This window comes from Amphiura filiformis, chromosome 7 (genome assembly GCF_039555335.1).
Source record: "Amphiura filiformis chromosome 7, Afil_fr2py, whole genome shotgun sequence".
NCBI classification, from domain to species: domain Eukaryota; kingdom Metazoa; phylum Echinodermata; class Ophiuroidea; order Amphilepidida; family Amphiuridae; genus Amphiura; species Amphiura filiformis.
In genome coordinates, this window is record NC_092634.1 from 13,719,194 (window position 1) to 13,733,056 (window position 13,863).

Here is a 13,863-nt window from a genome sequence, read left to right on the forward strand (position 1 = left end):
TTTTCACTTTCACTCTAGGCCTATTTGATTTTTTTTTTAAACACGATATTTTTGACATTTAGGCCTAAGGCCGAGTAAAAAAAAAAAGAAAAGAAAAAACGAATATGTTTAGAGTCCCCTCCAGCTTCCTTTTTTGAAGATTCTTAAATTTTCTTTAAATTTTTTTAAATTTCACTTATAACTTTTTAATGGAGATGTTTGAGAAGTTCTATAGCCTTCTATAGCAGGCGCGGATTCAGGGGGGCCGGCGGGCCTGGCCCCCCCTCCTCCCAAAAAAAAAAAAAGAGGAAAGGAGAGAAGAGAAGAGAAAGAGGAGAAAAGGAGAAAAAAAGAAGAAAAAAGGGAGAAAAGGAGAAGGGAAAAGGTTAAATTGCACGTATAGTAGGCCCATGCCTAAATCGCAGTCGGGTCAGTCTATATAGGTAGGCCTATGTGATTATTTTGCTTGAAGGCGGGTCCTCTGCCTAAAAGCATGTGAAAATTACGGCGGGCCCACCGATATGTAGGGCCCGTCACATTTTGTCACCAAAGTCAGTAGGCCTATTAAGACGGACTCCGAGCCGACTTCAATTCAACACCATACATGCTTTAATTGCGAATCTCAAGTCTTAGGCCTATAAAGTGTCAGTGTTACATTTAAAATTTTACAAATCGAGTTCGGGCCCTTTTTTTTAAAAAAAGCAATGATAGTGTAAAAATGGTCCACCAAATGGCTTCAATTAGGTCTTCATTTTGCAAAAGTTTCTCACTTCTGAGGGGGGCATATCCCCCTCAGACACCCCCTGTGTGCGCAACTTTATGTTTACATCTAAAGCAATATCGGGTAATTTATTTATAAAGGTTAAAACTTGTCCACGAATGGCTTCAATTGGGCCTTCATTTCGCAAATTTTCGGCCTTTTGAAACAGAAAATTTTACACAATAAATAGTGCAAAATAGTCCACCAAATGGCTTCAATTAGGCCTTCATTTTACAAAATTTTCTCACTTCTGAGGGGGAACATCCCCCTCAGACACCCCCTGCCTGCGCAACTTTATTGGTACATAATTATAAAGCAATAATTCACACAATAAAAGTCAAAACTTGTCCACAAACGGGGCTGTTTTTCTCAAATTTTAGGCTTTTTCAAACTAAAATTTTACACAATAATAGTGACAAAATGGTCCACAAAATGGCTTCAAATGGGTCTACATTTTCCAAAAGTTTCTAACTTCGGAGGGGGGCACATCCCCCCTCAGACACCCCCCTGCGTCGCGCAAGCGCTCCGGGATGGCCGCTTCGCGGCCATTACTTACATTTTTTTCCCAACAATTGGGCCCCCCCCTCTGACTGCTCTGGATCCGCCACTGTTCTATAGCCTTATAAGAAGCACTACAGGAAAGTTTTGTGAACAGTAGGCTCTTGGGCGTAGGGGTTTTCTACCATTTTTCAAAAAAATAAAAATAAAAAATATTCGGCCTAACAGTCCTCGAAGTAAGGACTAAAAAAATTGTTTAATTGGCGTAACATGAAAAAAAAAAATTAGGGTAGGTCGGTCGGAATTTTTTTTTTAATTTTTAATTTTTGCTGAACCATGAAATGGTATCAGCCTATAAGAGTGAATGTTACTAGCTTACTTACTAGCTTACTTACTAGCTTACTTACTAAGTTACTAGCTTACTGACTAACCATTTGGTCTGAAATGGACATATCTCTAAATGCCACGAAGGTATGACCCCATGAGTGGTGTCATATGAAAGAGAAAAACATAAAGAATATAATAAAAATATTTCCAAACGTTGGAGGTCATCCAGGGGTCACAGGGGTCAAAAAAGGTCATTTTAACTGAAAATGCTCCGATTGAGCTTAAATTTAAATGCAATGATCCTTGTGACATTCTAAACATGTTTTAAACATTTAAAAATGTATTTAAGGTCATTAAGGGGTCATAAAGGGGTCAAAGGTCAAGGTTCTCAAAATGCTCCAATTGAGCTGAAATTTAAATGCAATGATCCTTATGACATTCTAAACATTTAAAAAATATTTTAAGATTCATTCAAGGTCATTAAGGGGTCATAAAGGGGTCAAAGGTCAAGTTTTACAAAATGCTCCGATTGAGCTGAAATTTAAACGCAATGATCCTTATGACATTCTAAACATGTTGAAAATATTTTAAAATTCATTTAAGGTCATTAAGGGGCAATTAAGGGGTCAAAGGTCAAGTTTTCAAAATGCTTCAATTGACCTGAAATCTAAATGCAACGATCCTTATGACATTCTTAACATGTTTTAAATATTTTAAAATTCATTTAATGTCATTAAGGGGGTCATACAGTGGTCAAAATTCAAATTTTCAAGACGCCAGCTTCTCACGATCAAGGTATATTAAAACGGCAATTAATGAAACAGTCTTATTAAAATTAATACTATCCTGCACAGTATTGCTGCTTGATCAGATCGTCACATTCATCCGCCTAACTTACCTCGTGCCCTTGCAAAGGGCACAGTTGCTCTAGTTTATTTTATATTCTTTACTTTTCCTCTTTCATTATCACCACTCGGGTGGTCCATACCTTTGTAGCATTTCGAGATTATGTCCATTACAGACTCCGGGTGACAGTGGTATTGGCCTACCACAATATACTGCCAAAGCCACATGGTTCAGCTATGGTGCGGTTATCGCTCTAGTTTTACACACATTTTAAGTTGAAAATCGCTAAAAAAATAAGAAAAAAAAGTCTATAGGCTTAGGCTAGGTCATCCATCTTGTGAAAATTCTAACCTTTGTCACATCATCAATTGATGATGTACGGTACATTTTTTCCCTAAAACGTTTAGAAAAACTTTATACATATAACTAAGTTTTTATGTGGAACCGTAGGGTTTAGACCCTTCTCAATTCCTTCTTGGAATTGAACCCCGGTCTCCCGCCGCGTGACAGGCGGGGATACTCACCACTGTTCTATCTAGGATTTGTCGATGGCACAGGCGAAATTTTAACGTATAGAAATTTTAATGTAGGCCTATACAAGTTTTCACATAGTAAAAGCTCAGAAATAAATAAGAGAGATTAATTCTTTGTCTTTTTTTGAATAAATTAGGGTAGGTCGGTCGGAATTTTTTTTTTTTTTTTTCGCATGCACATTTTAAGTTGAAAATCGCTCAATTTTCTTCTTTTTTTTAATTTTAATCTTTTTTTATTTTTTGCAAACATTTTTTCCATCTTGTGAAAATTTTGACCTTTGTCACATCATCAATTGATGATTTTTTTCCCTAAAAAGTTTAGAAAAACTTTATACATTTATTTAGAGAACATGGATCAGCACTTTCAAGACTTTATGTGGAACCGTAGGGTTTAGACCCTTCTCAATTGATTTTGATAATAAAAAATAAGAAAAAAAGTCTAGGGTTGGGCCTATTTTTAAGGTCGGTCGGGTTACGCCAATCAAACAATTTTATTAGGTCTAAACTTCATTACTTAAAGTATGCATAGGCCTAGGCTAGGTCATCCATCTTGTGAAAATTCTGACCTTTGTCACATCATCAATTGATGATGTACATTTTTTCCCTAAAAAGTTTAGAAAAACTTTAAACAAATAAGTTTATTTAGAGAACATGGATCACTTCCAAGACTTTATGTGGAACCGTAGGGTTTAGAGTTTAGACCCTTCTCAATTGATTTTGAGTTTAGGGGGCCTACTGTTTCCCTCCCGCATCCAAAATTGAGAATTGCAAAATATTTCATTATTTGACATTTTCTCTGTTCAATTACATTAATTTGTTCTTTATACTTTGATCATTTTAACTATCATGAATGAAACAAGTATATAACACCCCTGTATTATTATGATTATACAATCTGAGACAAGAATACCTTTAGGCATTCTAGTCTCAGAAACCAACCATAGTTGCAATCAGGGATGTGGCACATCCCTGTTGCAATATAATAACCTGAAGTGCCAAAATTAAATGTATTGTTAATATTTTGTTGTGACAACTCGTTTTAAAATAAAGAAAATAGTATTGCATTAAGTTTTGGAAAATAGAATGGCCAAAAAAGGATAATTTTTTTTTTAAACATTTGTCTCCAATTTAAAGATATGATAATATTTTAAACAACAGAGAAATGGCTCTCCCAGACGGTGAATTGAACCCAGGTATAGCATTCATATCTACATACTAACAAAGTATGATGTTTTGCATAACTTTTATTTTGCATAAAGAAACACCGCGCGATGTGTGTTGTAAGGGTGCATACCACCAAATTAATGTCCCTCATCATTTATTAGACATTAGGATAATCATCCCTGAAAACAGAAACATACAGTCATGCAGCGTAGACCTACACCCCAATGTGAAACATGTTTGAACCTGAGGTAGGCCCTATGATACTACTCCCAGGTTTGACCAAGAACACTAATTTATGCAGGATACACCCCATGCAGCCTACGCCTATACGGTAGGTCTGACCAAACACGGAGAAGCTGAAGGTCACTCTGCCCTGTTATTTATCTTCTACCTGACCAGCATGCAAATCCCTCAGAATTTAGACAACCGCAGGTCAAGGCCGTGTAGGCCCTATGTGTTGTTCGGTATCGGCCGCTTTAGGGGCAGAATGGATCCATACGGTCACTGTTCTAATATTCTCTACTTTCAAAGAATAAGTTATATTATATGTAGCCTAATACTTAAGGATTGTGGAGACAGATACAGATATTGCTAATTCATTTGTTACATACACAGTCCGCTATATTTTGCCATTTAAAATATAAGTTACCAATCATTGTGACATGCGCCCTTATTCACAAACACGAACTGCACGGGGTTTCCCAGCAAAACTTGTATTTTTTCATAGTGACCGTAAAGTATGATATTTTGCATATGCAAAACTACATATTTTGCCGAAGTATGTAGTTTTGCATATGCAAAACTACATACTTTTGGAAAGTATGTAATTTTGCATATGCAAAACTACTAGTACATACTTTTGGAAAGTATGTAATTTTGCATATGCAAAATATCATATTTTGCAAAGGTATGTGGTTTTGCACGCAGCACCGGTCTCCCGCGTGACAGGCGGGGATACTCGACATTATATCCTTCATTAATATATTCTCGTTCATTAATTGGTTAAACGAGTATCATGTGACCAAAAATAGTTTTGCTATTTTGCAAAGCAATCAAAAAGCCGATCGATGAGGGAACGGGGTACTATTCAAAGTACTATCTCCCCGGGAAATAGTTTTACTATCTCCCTCTGAGCGCGTATGACCGCATAGCCGCGTCGCAGTTCCTAGTGGTCAGTGCAACTCGCCACATACGCGGGATATCAGTACCGGTTCCGGGGTATTAATGTGTAGCAAGTCATGTTGTCCTGCGAAGCATACAAGCAGCACAGAAGTGCAGCTAAAATACGGCAGTTTCATGGCATAAATCTGAGTTACATCAGGATCAGTATCTTAATTTTGATGGTAAAATAACAGAGAACATGGTTACTCGATCGTTTCACTGCGGTATTGTAGAGGTTTACAACTTTCACGGTAAGCTTTAGCCACCGTGTGCGTGCTTTGTGCATGCATGCATGTAGGCCTACGTGCATTCAATCAAAACAAAGTAAGGCCAGCCTAGCTTTGACTAGGCCCAGCCTACATTTATTTTAACCAATCAATGAACAAAATATATATTAATGAAGGATATAAAACAAATATTTACTGCTCTAAATTCGGGATCTGGTGGAATCTATTGGTCCCCTCGGTGAACTGGAGACCGTGAGCCTACTATTTTCCTCGACCTGGCGGTCTCGGAAAATAGTAGGCTCACGATCTCCAGTTCACCTCGGGGACAATAGATTCCACCAGATCCCTCATGAGCAGTAAATATTTGTATACTATCCTATCTAGGATTTGTCGGTGTCACAGGCAAAGTTTTAACGTATAGAAATTTTAATGTAGGCCTACAAATTTTCACATAGTAAAAGCTCCGAAAATAAATCAGAGAGATTAATTCTTTGTCTTTTTTTGAATAAATGTCTAGAATTATTATATTTAATTATGGTATAGGGCCCAACCAGGCGAAATTTTAACGTATAGAAATTTTAATGTAGACCTATGCAAATTTTCACATGGTAAAAGCTCCGAAAATAAATAAGAGAGATTAATTCATGAAAAAAAGTAGGGTAGGATTTAACAAAAAAAATTTTACACACATTTTAAAGGTGGGTAACCTGATTGACAATCTCATCCCCCACTTTATCTCATGCTGATTTTGGTATCAGATATTTTTCTCATAAACATATTGAAATTTGGCGTTCCAAATTTTTACACACATTTAAGTTGAAAATCGCTAATTTTTCTCCTTTTTTAAATTTTAATATTTTTATTATTTTTTTTTAATCTATTTTTTGCAAAAACAATATGATAATATTTTAAACAACAACCAAAAAATGACTCTCCCAGAAGGGGAATTGAACCCCGGTCTCCCGCGTGACAGGCGGGGATACTCACCACTATACTATCTAGGATTCGTCGGAGTCAAAGGCGAAATTTTAACGTATAGAAATTTCAATGTAGACCTATGCAAATTTTCACATGGTAAAAGCTACAAAAATAAATAAGAAAGATTAATTCTTTGTCTTTTTTTAAAATGAAATTGCCTAGAATTATTATATTTAATTATGGTATAGGGCCCTACCTACCAGAAAAACAAAATAAAACAGGCCTGCTCCGTTTTGGAATAAGCTGAGTAATGATGTAAGAAGTTCAACAAATGTGCAGACTTTCAAGCTAAGATTCAAGTCTTAAAATTTGAGCATGTACTTGTTAATGATGTGTTTTTATATTACTTTGAAAATTGTATACATTTCTGTATTTTAATTTTGTATCTAATAGTTGTATATTTTATATAAATTGCATGTTGATAATGATGTATTGCAGGGCCCCATGTTAGACCAGCTATTAGCTGAATTGGGCTACCCTGGATGAATATGAATAAAATAATTAAAATAAATACACAGGTATCGTTGTGTATGCAAAAGCTGACCAAATAAGGGTTTTCCACCATTTTTCAAAAAAAATTTAAAAAAATATTCGGCCTAACAGTCCTCGAAAGGCCTAAAACAATTGTTTGATTGGCGTAACATGAAAAAAAGTAGGGTAGGTCGGTCTGATTTTGGTATCAGATGAAAGCTCATATTTTTCTCATAAACATATTGAAATTTGGCGTTCCAAAGAGATATATTTCCGAAGAAATCATCAAAAAACTGCCGAATATATGGTATACTATATTTGAGACTAATTAGGCAGTTTTTCGATGATATCTTCAGAAATACACTGAGTTGGAACTTCTAATTTCAATATGTTTATGAGAAAAATAGGGCCTTTCACTTGAAATCAGTATATTACATGATCATGATGATTATCATTTATAAAAACACCGTAGAATACCAATATCCATTTTTTGCAAAAACAATATGATAATATTTTAAACAACAACCAAAAAATGACTCTCCCAGACGGGGAATTGAACCCCGGTCTCCCGCGTGACAGGCGGGGATACTCACCAGTCATCACCACTATACTATCTAGGATTTGTCGGAGGCGAAATTTTAACGTATAGAAATTTAGGGTGCATACGTAGCCCTCATAGTTACCAATTAACTTCTACCTAGTCTTAAAATGTTCCATTGGTTAAAGAAATCCCCCCTATGAAATTTAAACGAAATTGAAAGTCGTTTAGGGTCCCACGGGAGCCCAAAGTTCGAATCTTCTTCCTTACCTATGTTCATAAGGCAGCTATTTGTAAATGCTTCATTAATGTATTGCAAATGCAATAGCTGCCTTCTCTGTGTTATTTGTATTGATGCTGTGAGTTCATTAGTTACCACTTGTTGAAATAGAATAAAAGGAAAATACATAAAGCAGCTTTTTGGGGCTATTAATATGTACAAAATAATAGCTGCCACATGTATTTTAATATGTTTCATGGGAAAAGTGTGTGATTTTAGGCCTATAATTTGTATTTTTCACACATAAGTGCTGTTCATGAAGTTTTGATTTCCTGTTCATTTCTCTGAAAGTTAGCATGGTATTTGACACCACTGGAAGCAACAGAGTCTAGCATGTGACAGCAGCCTGTGTGACCATTCAGCAACACCTACATGTAGGCGTGCACTCCTGTGGTCAGGTTGTGTAGGCATCACATTGGTGAAATTATACTCATATGTTCAATGACTTAAAGATTGAGGTCTCAAAGTTGCCTGATATGTTTCTCTTTTATTGCGATTTCGCAAGTACTTTGAATTACTGCCATAAAAGAGTGATCGGCGTCTTTACTTAGTTGAACCTTTCCCCATACAGAAAGCACTCGGAAGAAGATAGAAGCCTGGCATGCTTTGAGACTTTGGAGAGCTAGTGCTCAGGAAACCTGAACCCCCAAATTAGGCCTTCAAAAGATGATCATCAAGAGTTTGTGAGGCAACCCAGAGCCCCGCCCCGAACACTGCACAAAGCATGTTTGATGGCCAAGCTTCTATGATGCCATAAAGATCCGTCTGCTGGAATCTCCAACTTCCCCAAGGAATAATTACAACAAGACAACATTGCCAAGAGTGAGGGACTTAGTGATATTTGCTACCCTTATCTATAGCAGCTTGTGGTGGTTTACATGCAAGTCTGCTGTCAATGCCAGGGTCGGATCCAGGAATTTTTGATAAAGGGGGCGCCTTTTGGTCGACGATGAAAAAAATGTGTTAAAGGGGGTTACCCCCGGGGTTACCCCCTCGAAAACTCAACGGTTTTGGCCCATTGTTTGCTGTTCATGGCCGAATTGGTTCTTTTTTTTATAATTTCTTACAATTTGTGTATTTTTAAGTTACCGGCGCCCTTTGCTAGTCAAAAAATAGAGGGGGCGCGCGCCGGCTGCGCCCCCCCCCCTAAATCCGCCCCTGAATGCACCATGGAATGACTTGAAACTGTACCACTGCACTGTCTGTTAATGTACGAGGCCGTAGATCCTGTGGTTTCAAGAAGTGAAATCAGAGCTTTCCAAAGGCACCTCTGCACCTCAATGCAGAGATGGTACCACATGCACTCTTCAGTAGTGTTGTACCGAAAGAGGAGAAACAAGCACTAGCTGACAGACTCTTGGCTGTTAGGCCCCAGGAAGTAATGCATGCACCAAGTGATTATTATGGTACTGGGTTTGGGAAGCCCAAATTTCCCAAATGAATAGACCAGTGTACTACCCTTGCTGATCTAGTCAACTAAGATTCATGGTTCCCAAAATAGACCATGAGTTTCTCACAGAGAATGTTAAAAGCTGGCCTAACTCTGCTGCATACCAAGCATCTGCGCATAATGTTGTTGATACTTTGAATGTGATAAACAAGACTTATGTCAAACCTTCGGAAGCGGAAATCTGAAGAGAAATACATGTGTGACATTAAAATATCAAACATGCAAAAGCAAGCAGTCAACCAGGTATTTAAAGCTTCCTTTTTAAGTTAGTGTTCAGCAGGATAGTTAGTACCATTTCTGACATTGTTCTGCCTTTGGGCGTAAAGTTCTGTGACTTCAGCATAAATTCATGTAGCCGTTTTGCCATATATTACCATGATTACTGTGTACATGAAGCTCCAGTGAAATATAGCATAAGGCAGCTATTGGTAACTATGTACTTTATAGTGCCCAAAGCTGCTCCGCATTTAATTTTGTGAATTAGGACTCTGAAAAACTCTCAGAAACTATGGACAAGGTAGTTATGCAGAATGAATCATAAAGCAGCTATCATTTTCTACATAAATATATTGCATTCCAAATAGCTGCCTTTTGCATTTAGTGCTACAGTAGCAAAATACTTTTGAACGGCCCGTGGGACCCCTAGACAATGATCGATTTCAACCAAATTTCACATGAGGGGTTCTTTTAGGAAGTGGAACACTATAGGGGTAGGTAGAAGTTCAATGCTTACATTTTTGAAAATTAGGGGGCTACGTATACATTGTAGACCTATGCAAATTTTCACATGGTAAAAGCTACAAAAATAAATAAGAAAGATTAATTCTTTGTGGGTTTTTTTAAATGAAATTGCCTAGAATTATTATATTTAATTATGGTATAGGGCCCTACCTACCAGAAAAACAAAATTAAACAGGCCTGCTCCGTTTTGGAATAAGCTGAGTAATGATGTAAGAAGTTCAACAAATGTGCAAACTTTCAAGCTAAGATTCAAGTCTTAACATTTGAGCATGTACTTGTTAATGATGTGTTTTTATATTACTTTGAAAATTGCATACATTTCTGTATTTTAATTTTGTATCTAATAGTTGTATATTTTATATAAATTGCATGTTGATAATGATGTATTGCAGGGCCCCGTGTTAGACCAGCTATTAGCTGAATTGGGCTACCCTGGATAAATATGAATAAAATAAATACAATTTTTCAGGTATTGTTGTGTATGCAAAAGCTGACCAAATAGGGGATTTCCACCATTTTTCAAAAAAAAAAAACAAAATATTCGGCCTAACAGTCCTCGAAAGGCCTAAAACAATTGTTTGATTGAGGTAACATGAAAAAAAGTAGGGTAGGTTGGTCAGATTAAAAAAAAAAATTTTACACACATTTTAAAGGTGGGTAACCTGATTGACAATCTCATCCCCCACTTTATCTCATGCTGATTTTGGTATCAGATGAAAGCTCATATTTTTCTCATAAACATTTTGAAATTTGGCGTTCCAAAGCGGTATATTTCCAAAGAAATCATCAAAAAACTGCCGAATATATGGTATACCATATTTGAGACTAATTAGGCAGTTTTTCGATGATATCTTCAGAAATACACTGAGTTGGAACTTCTAATTTCAATATGTTTATGAGAAAAATAGGGCCTTTCACTTGAAATCAGTATATTACATGATCATGATGATTATCATTTATAAAAACACCGTAGACTACCAATATCCATTTTTTGCAAAAACAATATGATAATATTTTAAACAACAACCAAAAAATGACTCTCCCAGACGGGGAATTGAACCCCGGTCTCCCGCGTGACAGGCGGGGATACTCACCACTATACTATCTAGGATTTGTCGGAGTCAAATGCGAAATTTTAACGTATAGAAATTTCAATGTAGACCTATGCAAATTTTCACATGGTAAAAGCTACAAAAATAAATAAGAGAGATTAATTCTTTGTCTTTTTTTTAAAATGAAATTGCCTAGAATTATTATATTTAATTATGGTATAGGGCCCTACCTACCAGAAAAACAAAATTAAACAGGCCTGCTCCGTTTTGGAATAAGCTGAGTAATGATGTAAGAAGTTCAACAAATGTGCAAACTTTCAAGCTAAGATTCAAGTCTTAACATTTGAGCATGTACTTGTTAATGATGTGTTTTTATATTACTTTGAAAATTGCATACATTTCTGTATTTTAATTTTGTATCTAATAGTTGTATATTTTATATAAATTGCATGTTGATAATGATGTATTGCAGGGCCCCGTGTTAGACCAGCTATTAGCTGAATTGGGCTACCCTGGATAAATATGAATAAAATAAATACAATTTTTCAGGTATTGTTGTGTATGCAAAAGCTGACCAAATAGGGGATTTCCACCATTTTTCAAAAAAAATAAAACAAAATATTCGGCCTAACAGTCCTCGAAAGGCCTAAAACAATTGTTTGATTGAGGTAACATGAAAAAAAGTAGGGTAGGTTGGTCAGATTAAAAAAAAAAATTTTACACACATTTTAAAGGTGGGTAACCTGATTGACAATCTCATCCCCCACTTTATCTCATGCTGATTTTGGTATCAGATGAAAGCTCATATTTTTCTCATAAACATTTTGAAATTTGGCGTTCCAAAGCGGTATATTTCCAAAGAAATCATCAAAAAAACTGCCGAATATATGGTATACCATATTTGAGACTAATTAGGCAGTTTTTCGATGACATCTTCGGAAATACACTGAGTTTGAACTTCTAATTTCAATATGTTTATGAGAAAAAATAGGGCCTTTCACTTGAAATCAGTATATTACATGATCATGATGATTATCATTAATAAAAACACCGTAGACTACCAATATCACACTGTATAAATATCGGGAATTCCATTCGGCCTAACAGTCCTCGAAGTAAGGACTAAAAAAATTGTTTGATTGGCGCAACATAAAAAAAAAATAGGTAGGTCGGTCGGATTTTTTTTTAACATTTTTTACACACATTTTAAGTTGAAAATCGCTAATTTTTCTCCTTTTTTTTAAATTTTAATATTTTTTAATATTTTTTTTATCCAATTTTTGCAAAACAATATGATAATATTTTAAACAACAACCAAAAAATAACTCTCCCAGACGGGGAATTGAACCCCGGTCTCCCGCGGGAAAAACAAAATAAAACAGGCCTGCTCCGTTTTGGAATAAGCTGAGTAATGATGTAAGAAGTTCAACAAATGTGCAAACTTTCAAGCTAAGATTCAAGTCTTAAAATTTGAGCATGTACTTGTTAAAGATGTGTTTTTATATTACTTTGAAAATTGTATACATTTCCGTATTTTAATTTTGTATCTAATAGTTGTATATTTTATATAAATTGCATGTTCATAATTGTTGCCTTTTAATGTTATGTATATGTATTGTAGGGCCCAATGTTAGACCAGCTATTACCCGAATTAGGCTACCCTGGATAAATATGAATAAAATAAATAAAATAAATAAATTTTTTCAGGTATCGTTGTATATGCGAAAGCTGACCAAATAGGGGTTTTCCACCATTTTTCAAAAAAAAAATTTAAAAAAATATTCGGCCTAACAGTCCTCGAAAGGCCTAAAAAATTGTTTGATTGGCGTAACATGAAAAAAAGTAGGGTAGGTCGGTCGGATTTAAAAACAAAATTTTACACACATTTTAAAGGTGGGTAACCTGCTTGACAATCTCATCCCCCACTTTATCTCATCAAAATGCTGATTTTGGTATCAGATGAAAGCTCATATTTTTTCTTATAAACATATTGAAATTTGGCGTTCCACCGGGGTATATTTCCGCAGAACTCATCAAAAATCTGCCGAATATATGGTATACCATATTTGAGACTAATTAGGCAGTTTTTCGATGATATCTTCAGAAATACACTGAGTTGGAACTTCTAATTTCAATATGTTTATGAGAAAAATAGGGCTTTTCACTTGAAATCAGTATATTACATGATCATGATGATTATCATTTATAAAAACACCGTAGACTACCAATATCCATTTTTTGCAAAAACAATATGATAATATTTTAAACAACAACCAAAAATGACTCTCCCAGACGGGGAATTGAACCCCGGTCTCCTGACAGGCGGGGATACTCACCACTATACTATCTAGGATTTGTCGGAGTCAAATGCGAAATTTTAACGTATAGAAATTTCAATGTAGACCTATGCAAATTTTCACATGGTAAAAGCTACAAAAATAAATAAGAGAGATTAATTCTTTGTCTTTTTTTTAAATGAAATTGCCTAGAATTATTATATTTAATTATGGTATAGGGCCCTACCTACCAGAAAAACAAAATAAAACAGGCCTGCTCCGTTTTGGAATAAGCTGAGTAATGATGTAAGAAGTTCAACAAATGTGCAAACTTTCAAGCTAAGATTCAAGTCTTAAAATTTGAGCATGTACTTGTTAAAGATGTGTTTTTATATTACTTTGAAAATTGTATACATTTCTGTATTTTAATTTTGTATCTAATAGTTGTATATTTTATATAAATTGCATGTTCATAATTGTTGCCTTTTAATGTTATGTATATGTATTGTAGGGCCCAATGTTAGACCAGCTATTACCTGAATTAGGCTACCCTGGATAAATATGAATAAAATAAATAAAATA

At 35.4% G+C, this 13,863-nt stretch overlaps 3 non-coding genes across 3 annotated transcripts; all 3 read right to left on the reverse strand.

Moving 5' to 3' along the window:
- Positions 1-6,427: 6,427 nt before the first annotated feature.
- Trnad-guc (transfer RNA aspartic acid (anticodon GUC)) lies at positions 6,428-6,499 on the reverse strand. Its single transcript has one exon. It is a non-coding gene; the product is annotated as a tRNA-Asp (tRNA).
- A 983-nt stretch (positions 6,500-7,482) lies between these two features.
- On the reverse strand, positions 7,483-7,564 carry Trnad-guc (transfer RNA aspartic acid (anticodon GUC)). Its single transcript has one exon. It is a non-coding gene; the product is annotated as a tRNA-Asp (tRNA).
- A 3,428-nt stretch (positions 7,565-10,992) lies between these two features.
- Trnad-guc (transfer RNA aspartic acid (anticodon GUC)) lies at positions 10,993-11,064 on the reverse strand. The gene has a single exon. It is a non-coding gene; the product is annotated as a tRNA-Asp (tRNA).
- Between the last annotated feature and the right edge of the window lie 2,799 nt (positions 11,065-13,863).